Genomic DNA, 11,402 nt, shown 5'->3' on the forward strand with positions numbered 1-11,402 from the left:
GTGCATACAAAAGTATCTTCCTAACCACAGGCAAAACTTTTGCTTTTTAAGCACAAATATAGTACTTCCAACTCAGGCAGTTCAGGAACCACAAAGTGCTGGAGGCTGGGGAAAATAAATAAAAATAATAAATATATATATATATACATATATATATATATATATTTCTTTGGGGGGAGGGGGGGGGGCAGGGCATGGGGGAAGAAAGACCGTTGCAATTATTCTTAGCCCTTTTCTAGTCATGTCTCACTGGCCATAGTACAATGAGGTGGTACTTTTTGTCTGAGTTAGGCCATCACATGAGTTAATATCCCTTTTTTCTTTTATGAGGAGGTTCTGGCACTTTCCAGACTTGAGGATGCCTTGTAAATGTAATTCAGCAAGAAGAGCCTTGAAGATCTGCTCTGAATCATGAGGATTAGTTATAGATAAAAATAAGTGAAGAAACTAAAATTTTTGAGAGGGATCCCTACTGACATGCATATCATCTTTAACTTTGTATAATGCTAGTACCAACTGTATGATTTTAATGAACTTGAAATGTCAGTGGGAAGATGTGGACAATGTGAGAAGGAAATTCTTTTGAATTGTCCTCACATATGTCTTTAGCCCTGTGAAACATTGGAGTTCATGACGACGTTATTGAGTTCTATGTTGAAGTTTAATGATTTGATGGCTAAATTCTCCGTCAGATTTCTGAACCAAGTTTGTTCATGATCACCTTAAATTTTCTGTTCTATCACGTAGTTTTTAGACAAAGGGAAAAGTTCTTACCTCCATTCAGGATATGGGAGAAGAGATGAAGAGCTTTGTAATTTATTGGTTAGATTTGGAGCCACATCCCTTGAACGTAAGCATCTGTCGCTGTAAGCAACATTCATCCCACTTACTATTTACCAGTTCCTGCTTTTTCCTCTCCCTTTCATCATACTTCATTACCTGTTCTACAGAGAACATTAGTTATTAAGAGAACATTATCGTTATCAAGGTCGGAGTGCCCTGATAACTTTTCTGTCCTCCTTTTTTTCCATGTATTGTGCTACCTAAGCTTAGAGGAAGAATTTTCTGTAGTATATTTATATCAATCATTATATGCTCCTACTCTGAGCTTATGTTCTGCTTCTCAGGTGGGAAATTTTGACAGGCTCTGTTCTGTGTGGCCATCTCTGTGCTTTTATACTGAATGTCCTTACATTCTTTAATTGATAAGGACAAGGTAGCAGTAAAGCAAGTGAACAAGCTTTCCCCTTTGCTTCTTTTTCCTTAAAATTGAAGAACTATTTTCTGCTTAACACTCTGAAAGCCCTACTTGGAACAGGCGCTTCCTCTGAAGGAAATGTTACCCTTCCCCTTGCATAAGCTCTAAGGCTTCTGCTGAGGGCTGAGGTTTAGTCAAATCAATAAACTGCAGATTTGATGGAAAAGTAGTTACTGTTCAAAGGATGAATTGATCTGTGTCCCCATTCAGTATGTGAGCAAGAAAATTCACAGAGCAGAGGATGAGAACTCATAGCGGGGACAGCCTGCTCATGAAACTGCAAGGGCAAAGAGCCTGACTAGTACCAAAAAGCAGAATTACACCCTGTGGATGAAATCTTTAATTTCTAATGTCAGTGGAAGAACTCATTTTCACTTACTGTGTGAAGCCCTTGTGCCGGTGTCTCAGAACCTTTGCATCACAGATCACATGGCCTGGCTGAATAGTGGTAAGAAGAGGATAAAACAGCCTTCTGCTTCTGGGATTTTCAGATTATTTGCTGCAGAATGGCTTTTTCCTTAAAAAAATGTGCTGTACAAGTGAATGCATATGAGCTACCTTCCATTGCTTGCCCTTTTTGAACTCTTCTGGTCACATCTTTTTCTGTAGTCATCAGCAGCCTTTACAACTTCTATTCATTATATGAGCGATGACATTGCTGACAGGCCTCTTGTTACAGAATAAAGACATATTTTTCCCTAGGCATATCAGCGTGTAAATCATCCTCTTTCCTGTGACCTTGTCAAACATCTTCACTCAGCTTTTCTTTTTTGACATCTGTAAATGATAATGGCTCTAATTAACTCCAAAAGCTTGACACCACACAAAAATAAACTGTACTATATCTTTGCTTTGGTGGTGTGTGGGAAGGGCATCCTTTGATCTTGGTTACGTCAGAATAAAAAATGTCTATCCTTGTCTACAGTGAATGGTGCTTGTACCAGTATGCTTACGAGCACAACCCGTCAATGGGAGGGAAATGTCAAGGAAGTGGTATTTGACGAGACATGGCTGATGCGTATGCTTAGAAGCTGAGTTAGTGAAAGATTTGTTCAAATCCATGTCCTCTTGGCAGGTGGTTGAGACTGAGTGTGCTGTGGTTGCAGTTACCCTTTTGGCTGCTGGTTGGTGTGGTGGTATACAGACTCCCTTTGTCTCAGGGGCAGAGGGCTGTGCAACTGCTCACGTTAGCAAGGCCAGCAGCACATGATGAGGTTTTGCTGCTTCAGGCTACGTGGGAGACAGTCTCTGAGAAGGCTTCTAGAAATAAATATACAAGGAAAAACAGCCTCTGGTTAAGGTAAACAGTTGTGATTAACAAAACCCTAGAGATGAGATCCTTGATGCATCTATGCTGAGGAGACTCTAGTGAATACATAGGGAGTGTAGGCTCCTTATTTAGGGGAACTATTGAAGGAGGTTGTAGTCTGCCAGTTCACCTTCTTTCATGCTACTTCTTGCAAATGTTTATCCAGGTTTTCTCACAGTTCCAGAATAGGCTTCAGATCTGACAGCTGGTTCAGAACAAAGAATAAATCTTCACACCACAAAAGAGTAAACTGCAGGACATCATAAAACAGGAGGCTGTGAAGGTGAAAAGGTGAAAAAGTCAGGCTTGAAAAGCAATCAGTCATATTAATGTAGCTTCCTTCCATTAAGGTATGAAGGTATGGGTACAGAATTCCCTTGGCCATAAATTGCAGGAAGCAGAGTAAAGGAGCACTTCTCTCTCTCTCTTTTTTTTTTTTTTTTTTTTTTTTCATTATGCACTTGCTCCTAGCTGCTCTCGTTATAGATGAAATTAAATAGCCTGCCCATTTAAAAAGTCTCCTAATGTGGTAGTTCTCCAAAGTGTAACAGTCTAAACACAAATAACTAGTGATGAACTGGCAAAATGATGATCACTGGGAAATGAAAAGGAGTCCCTGTGCCCTTGACTTAAGAGAGATTTTTTTGGTCATACCCTCTGCAGCTGAAAGCTTTGACCACTAGAGAGCCTGTCATGCAGTACTCTGTGGATTTAGCTTTCGTGAGGTAAATTCTCAGCTCTTCACTGAAAGATTAAATGATCTGGGCCTCAAATCAGAAAAGGGTTTTAGGATGTTGCCTCTTTAGGCTGTTTCTTCCCAGAGAGATATAGCAGGAATTAGGTTCCTAGACACAGAGATGACAATAGATGCTCTATTCAGTTCAGCCTTAGCAGTGCCTGAAAGCCTGATTCAATATTTACCAAGCCCTGTGAGAAACGCTTTTGCTGAGCTTTGTGGGGTCCAAGTCAGGTTTACTGTGTTTATATAAATAGTGGTGTACAGTAGCAATGGTTAATATTACTTAGTTTCTAACCTTGGAAGTTCAGTGTGTAACAGCTTTGTCTTAAGTAGCCTTATAATTCTGTCTCTTAATGTTCTCCTTAGTGGTCTCAGTAATTATTAAAGAGTCTAATGATATCTGTTTCTTTTAATCTAGTAATGGCGCTCATTCGCATTGCCAGAGAGCCTTCCAAAGATGGGGAGGAGAGGGATGGAAATGACATATACATCCTGCTTTTAGTATCGCCCTATGTAAAAAGGGGAAAAACTCACAAATCAATAACAAGTATAGAAGCAGATGTCTTAAATATGTAGCTACAGGGAGTGCTGAACACTTGTTATATTTACTTCAGTTAAAAGGAACATGATAAAAAATGTTATTCTTGCATGTTGGTCAGGAAATCTTTTCCCACCTTTTAGACACTGGGAGGTAGTTTGGAGAACATCTGTGTTTATTCCTTGCTCTGTTGCATGAGCTTATCTTTACTAGTTCATCCAGTTGGTAGAAAAGTTATTGTTTTTCCTCTTACAAGGGATTACTCATGTAGGCCGAGAGATCAGAAAGGGATCAGATGAACTCATTAAATAAAAATCTTTTTTTCTTCCTGATATCCTTTTAAGTAGAAAATAGATGAGTTAAAGAGAGCATCAGGGAAATTAAAAATAATTTTAAAAAGCACATCTCTTTTAACTAGGAGAGGACATACTGGCTGCTCTTTCTGGCTCTGATTCAGAAAAACATTCCTGCTCAAGTCAGTGCTTAAGAACACACTTATCTCCTCTTGAACCTGAAGCCTGGGGAGGCCTCCACCCACACTTACAATGCAGGGTAGTTCACAACGCTGCAGGAGACTCCACTGTGAGCTGAATCCCTGCACATTTTGTTTAATGTGATATAGAAGCTTATTCCAAGTAGACTTGAAGAACATTTACTGCCTGTGTTGCTTAACTCTCACCAGAGCATGACGGTGTGTTACTAAATTACATTCTCAAGTGAAAAGCAAAGCTAGAATGACCCATCTTAAAGACTTATATGAAGACTGATGTTTGTTAGGAATATTGTTTCCTTATTCAAGCACCCTGTGGCTTTTTAGTGCCAAATAAATAAATTCCAGAATGGACATACTATGTCAGTGATCTCCATTTATACTTGGTAAAGATTCTCAGCCGCATCCAGGTTCAGATCAGGTTCAAGTGTCGTTAGCATAGTTTGAATGTGGCCAGCTGGAGGACATTGCTCATGATCTGTCCCTCTGAGTAATGCTGTCAGTGACAGGCTTAAATCAACATTCACATCAGTTAATTTAATATGGAACTCGTAAACAGACTTTTCCTCCCATGTAAGAGACAAGTCATACAAATAGTACTGTGCAAATAATTGATTTCTTTGATGTGGCTGATGAGCTAAAATATAAACTGGAAAGAAGTCTTTGTTTTTCTTGCTCATAACTGATATTAGCTAGAATACTTTTGGATCAAAACAAATAGATTTTGATAAAACAAACCATAGCACTTTGTTTCTGATAACTCTCCTTTTTATGAAAGGAAGAGACGATTCACAAAACGTTTGCACTCCTAACCCAGCTTTAAGGGATGGTTCACTTCATCATCATATGCAATATATTGTACCTAATATTTCTAAGAGTAGTATTTTCATGTGATTTGACATCTACATTACGCAATAGTCATTGTAGATTTCCATACAAGATACTCCAAAATTAATTGAGCGCAGTATCATCTGACAAATGCTTTAGTGACAGTACAACTTCTCCTTCCCATGTAAGCATTCAATCATGAACTGCACACTCAAAACTGTACATTAAGCTGGGATCAAGTAACTCTGATGAATAACTAGACAACTAAAAATACAAAGAATGTGGTGGTCTATGCTAGCCCTCAAGATGTGTTCAGAAATTAGAATTATCATGTGCAAGAGAGAGAAGGTCTAGTGATAGTGCTGTTCTGTGTTTTGAGAAAGACAGAGGAAATTCATTTATATTCATTTATTTAATTATTTAATTCAAATATTCATTTATACCATGATGGAGGATATGCTTTTTATTTAAAGCAGTAATTAAATGGAATGTTGGGGTACAGTTACTTCAGAGATTTTTCACTTCCTCACTTAAAGTAGATAAAAAAGTGTGTGTTTGGGTGTATGTGTGTGTGTAGATGAAATTTATTCTATACCAGCCAGTTGTATAGAAGAAATTTATAAAATCTGCCCCCAAAACGCTCTGGGATGTACTACTGATTTTTCAGTAAACCTTAGAACAACATGGAATTTCTGAGGAAAATAATGAAGAAAGCTAGTGTTGAATGAAACTCTAGAAAAGGTTAACAGGATGGCTAATTAGAGCCAGTAATCTAACTGTGACAGTTAGATTAATGAAGCCTGAGACAATAACTAAGAGTAATGTAATTCTATGAATCAACATAGGTTTGTGGAGAAAAGATATTGCAAGACAAATGTAGTTTCTTCTATTTTAATGAAACCTTTGGTCAATAACAAAGATATAACATTGATCTTCCAGAAAGTATTTGATGTAGTATCTTGCAATGTTTATTTAAGTTTTTAGTTTTCTGGTTCTTGATAGAGGTGAATTAATAATTTGATTCTAGGTTGACCTCAATACATGTCTGTAACTTGGTGAAAAGTTACAATAACATTTTGTGTTTTAAGCTTGTGGTATGTTAATATGCTATTAGTGAGAAAAACATAATATTACTACTGATAAAAGTGGCTGATATACTGAACACTGGGGCATGGGAAAGATGTTGGATGACGATATAGGGTACTGTGGGCTGATTTGTAACTGATTGCATGGAAAGGCCATGTTTTAAGAAGACCAGTTTTCAGATCTTCCGAGAATAAAAAGTCATACCTCTGAGGATAAAATCATATCTTTAAAAGTAAGGAGTTTCCCTTGTGAAAATGGTAGCATGAAAAGAAGACCTGAGCATCATAGCGGGCAACATCCTAGTACTTTGCATTCTAGGCGTCTCATGCTGATTTTGAATGTGCCAGCAGAATTCCAGAAACTTGTACTACATCTGTACTTAGAATAAGCCACAAGTTTGATTGGAATACTGTGACTGGTTTTGGTGTCATTTCTAACTGCTGGCAGCCTAGGGGAATTTCCTGGAAAAAACTACTGAAACAGCTAAAGAAAATATTTTCTTACAAAAAGGGAAAGAAGAAACAAGAGGTAGGCAGGACCTCTGTTTCCTTAGTTCAGAAAGGAGTTAAGTTCTAGCCTTTGGACAGTACCTACAAAGCTAGAAAGACTAAAAATAATTTTGTGTACCTCACAAATATTTTCAGACATTTTTAGTACTTGCTTGAGCTTTTGAGGTTTCAGTATTGAAATATTCAGAAAATGAGATCTTTCTTCAGTTGTAGATATCTGGCAGTCAGTGTGTACTTCTAGGCAAGGTAAGATTACTGAGTGCTTCTCATTGAAGATGTGAAGGGAAAAAATATGAAACTTAGGCATTAAGCTAAAAAGATCAATAATTATAAATCATGTAAAAATGTGATAGAATAATTTCTCAAACACTTTTTTTTTTTCCCATGAAAAAATATTTATACACAATGAACAGTTCTAGTTTTGTACTACTTTAGCCAATGGATGTCACTGTTGTTCCATTGCATATCTGGTATGGTACATATCTGCTGGCGCTGAAAAATGTGTATCTGAAATAAAACAAAAACTGACCCAAAGCTGCAGGTACCATGTTCCACTGATAGACATGAGCATGTAGTTTAAGATGGTCTAACCAGGAAAATTGTGCTCTTTACTCACAAAAGCTCTGTGACTGTTCTTCAGGTGTTTCCTGTGTGAAACTGTTGCAATCTGGTGTAAAACTGTAACACAAGGTTAAGAGAGAAGGATTGGCTAGGGAGGGAAAAAGGCATTGCCTTACATCCCAGGAACATTTGTATTTACTGTGAAGTTCAGGAAGAAGTAAGGAAGGGACATGGACTGGCTCACAGGAAAGGAAAAATGACAGCTTTGAAAGCTGAAGCATAAAAGGGTGGTGAGGTTAATGGTTTTAGTAATTAACAGTAGTACTGAAAAGACCAGAAAAGTAACAGCCTGGAAAGCGGTGTTAAGGACAAAACCCAGAATGAAGCAGATTTTTTTTTTTCATTTGCTTTTTATGAATGTGGAGAAAACTATAGGAGTGGATTATGTTGGATTTCAACCTGAGAAGGAGGAAAACCTGTATGTGGAAGAAAATTTTAGGAGGAAGAAGAGAGAGATGGAGTTGTGAAAGGTGAGAAGATAACAGAACAGGGCAGCAGAGCGAGGGAAGTAATTCTGCCTCATCCCATCAGTTATATCCTTACCAGTAAACTAAAACTGGCTAGGACTCCATCTTGGATATACGAGTGTGAGTGCATGCAGACTGTCCACCCACATTGCACCAGCAGTCCTCAGTAGCCTGGCCTGTACCACCTGCCAGCACAAGATGAGGACTGTTTGCATTCTCTGAAATGATGGGGCAATATTGGAGGGCATAGGCCAAAGCTATGTCAAGAGCTGTGTTAACAGTTACACTGTACTTACATGTCTAGGCTTGAATCTTTACCCTGGCCTGGCTTATTTTATTAGGATAAACTTAAGATAAAATTACCGATGGGAGTAAGGCTTGCTGCTGTCTGTAGTCCATGGCTTATTGAAGAGATATACCACCCCTGACCCAAAACACGTTTTGATCCAAAACAAGACTTGAGCCTGGACTTTGGGAACCCTGCTGTGAGAACTCTACAGTGCCCTCTAAATACACAGGAAGATACCAGCAAATTTAGGGACCGAGTTAGTCAGATCTCTTGGAAGAGTTTCTAGAGGAAAAGTACAGGGTTTCTGATCAATCCTGAAGGAGTAAGGTTAAAGACAGCACTACATGGTGGTTTAGAGTGGTCTTCTGTGAAGGTTTCCCTAGAGGCTGTTTAGTGCTACATCCTGTCTTGGATTGGCATAGTCTGCCACAGGACGCCATGACAGATGGAGGTATTGGAGAAACTAGTGTATGTTTTCTCACCCAGCCAGGTGTGAGGGCACCTCCTTGAGCCATCTCTCTCCCTCTGACTCTCCTTCCTCTTATTGGCGCTGTGCTCTCTGCCAGAAAAAATAAGTTAATTCTCCTGAAGTGCTGTGATGGCTGCGTTCATCGTGACTCGCTGTGTTATGTGTCCCCTTGTGAACAGGCCATAGTGATGACCTGTGCGGCCTTGCCTGCTCTGTGGCCCCATGTGCAAGGCACCATGGCCTGGCAGGTCACAGCAGTATCCCAACTGCTTCCTTCTATAGTGGAGACACAATGGCATGGTGCCCCAGGAGTGCAAGAGATACAGGCCCAGCTTCAGCATGCCATGGGGAAAGCTTACAGAGAGTTTTTTCTGAGTCTTGTGCTCAGACTGCTGTGACCAAGGATCTGGCTTTCCCTTTCCTGCTCTTGCTTTCTGCATTTTCTCCTAGGCTGCATGAGCAGAGGTGATAACATCATCCCTGTCTGGTTAACGTTGCAAAGCTGCTCATCATGGAGTTGGTGGTAGTATTTCCTGTCTCCAGGTACCAGTCTCTCTGGTCTGGGCTTGACAAAGCTTACTACAGATTAGTGGCTTGCTGCGGTGCTTTGAGACATAGGCTGCTCTGACAGAGAGGTGCATGCATGCACATGCATGTGTACGCTCCATAAACGTAGAAGTTTTAGAAAGGAAATACTGCTAGATTATGGAAGCAGTCCCTTAGCTGTGCTGAATGGAACAGCACTGTTGTGTTTGAGTGCTGAGGAGGGAGTGACATGGGATTTTATTATTCACTCATGAAGAAGATGTAGTTTTTGCTTCTCACTTGAACACCTTTATTAGCACAGTACCGATCTGTGCTGTTCTGTGGAAAGTAGCCAGCACCAACCCTCAGCAAGGAAGCCACCAAATTACCACTAACTCTTGCACAGGCCCTGTTTTCCCCAGAGCCCCATTGCCAAGTGCTGTTTCGGCCAGACCTGCTGAGCTGAGGTAAACTCTAATGGCTGAGCTGTGGCTTGAAGTGGTTATGTGCAATACTGAGAAGTCATAAACAGCTCTTATGTAAATCGTTTATGAGGGAGTGGGGAACCTTTAGCCATGTCAGATTTCTGTAAAACAGATCCAAGCTGATAACTGCATACCACACTGTTCTCACAGATCATTTTCTTTCATAAAACAACATCAAAACAAGCCTGCTCCTCCCTTCCCCTATCTGGGCACATGGGGGTTGGTTTTGCACACCTCCAGGGATGCAGAAGATGGGTATTCACATGCAGCTGAGTGCTTGAATTCAGCAGGCTGGACAGAGAGATCTTCACAAAGACCCCGTGGCACAAAGCACACCACTGCAATCCCTGGCATTTGATGTATGTGTGCTAGTCACTAAAACATTTTTGAAAGAATTAAATCAGTTCCTGGTAGTCTCTATCAATTAGTTGTAGTCTCTAATTAATAGTAAAAGCAGAAAGGTGGTCACTTTTCTCTTTGGTTGGTTGGTTTTGTATTTAACTTTCCGGGCAATTTCTTTCTTGTTTAAACTGTGTTATATACAGATTTCTGAAGGGTGAAAAAGTTATGCTCTTGCCCAACAAGCTGGGTAAGTCACACTAACAAGGTAGAATTGAATACACAAACAAGGTAGAATTGAAGGCTGGTAAGCTGATATGTTATTATTGTTATACAGATACTTTTTTTTTTTTTTTTTTTTTTTGTCTTTAGAAGCTTCATTTCTAGCATGTCTTATTTACATGAATTGCATTCCTTTGCTTATAATACAAGACTGGGTTTTCATGGAGACATGGAGACATAGTGGTGGGAACAAAAATAGCTTTTTAAAAACTAATTTTAGAAAACTTGAATTGTTTGTGTGTGAAAAGTCTGTTGGCAAGTAGCTTAGGGAGGTAGGAAACCCAGTGACTTTCCATGTGGGAGCCACAACTTGGAAAGCCTTAAGACAGCCTAGTCACTCCTTGGAAATCTCAGATTAATCTGTTATACTATTTGTGTTTTCTGTAGTGATAAAAACTTGTTTTTTTTTGTTAAGAAAGTCAGAACAATATCAAGTTCCTAATTTGTTTCCAGGTGTAGTGGTAGTTTAAAAAAATCAAATATAGTAACAACTATAGATTACCTCCCTCCTTCCCTACTTCTCTTCCTTCCTCCCTCCGTCCCTCTTTTTTTGTTGTTGTTGCTGTTTCTTTCTTTTTTTTTTTTTTTTTCAAAAGCATATTTACATATGATAACTGGTCTAGGAAGAAGAATGCTACAGGACCTTAAATAGCAAAAAAAGTTCCTGTTCAACTTCAAAAAGTTGTCCCAGGTGGAGAACTGTAACCATCTCTGCTGAACACTAGCATGTAGAGGTTACTGAATGACTTAAAATGTAAAGCTCGAAATCCTACTAGTGGGTAAAGTCAAGCATGAAATCATAGATAAGTGTTGATAACAACCTGAAAATTGCATGCAACTGATTCAGTCTCTTTCTCTCTCTCTCTTTTTTTTTTGTTTTGTTTTGTTTTGTTTTGTTTCACTGAGCTTTGGCCTTACTATGTTTATGCTTATAACCTTCTTGCCTTCTATCTATTAATATTTTACTTCTTCAACTCTCTCCTTTTTCTCTAATCTTCAGCTTGGACACTGTTTGCTTTGTGCTCTGCCAGATCATTTCTGTTGCCCATTCTTTTTTCTCCCTTCCATTTCCTGCACAATTGCAGCTGACAACTCTTTCTGTTCTTTAAACAGAAAGATCAGGAGTCTGGACCAATCACTTCTTTGTACAAATGGTGTCTCCAGATCA

This window comes from Cygnus atratus, chromosome Z, assembly GCF_013377495.2.
Source record: "Cygnus atratus isolate AKBS03 ecotype Queensland, Australia chromosome Z, CAtr_DNAZoo_HiC_assembly, whole genome shotgun sequence".
NCBI lineage: Eukaryota > Metazoa > Chordata > Aves > Anseriformes > Anatidae > Cygnus > Cygnus atratus.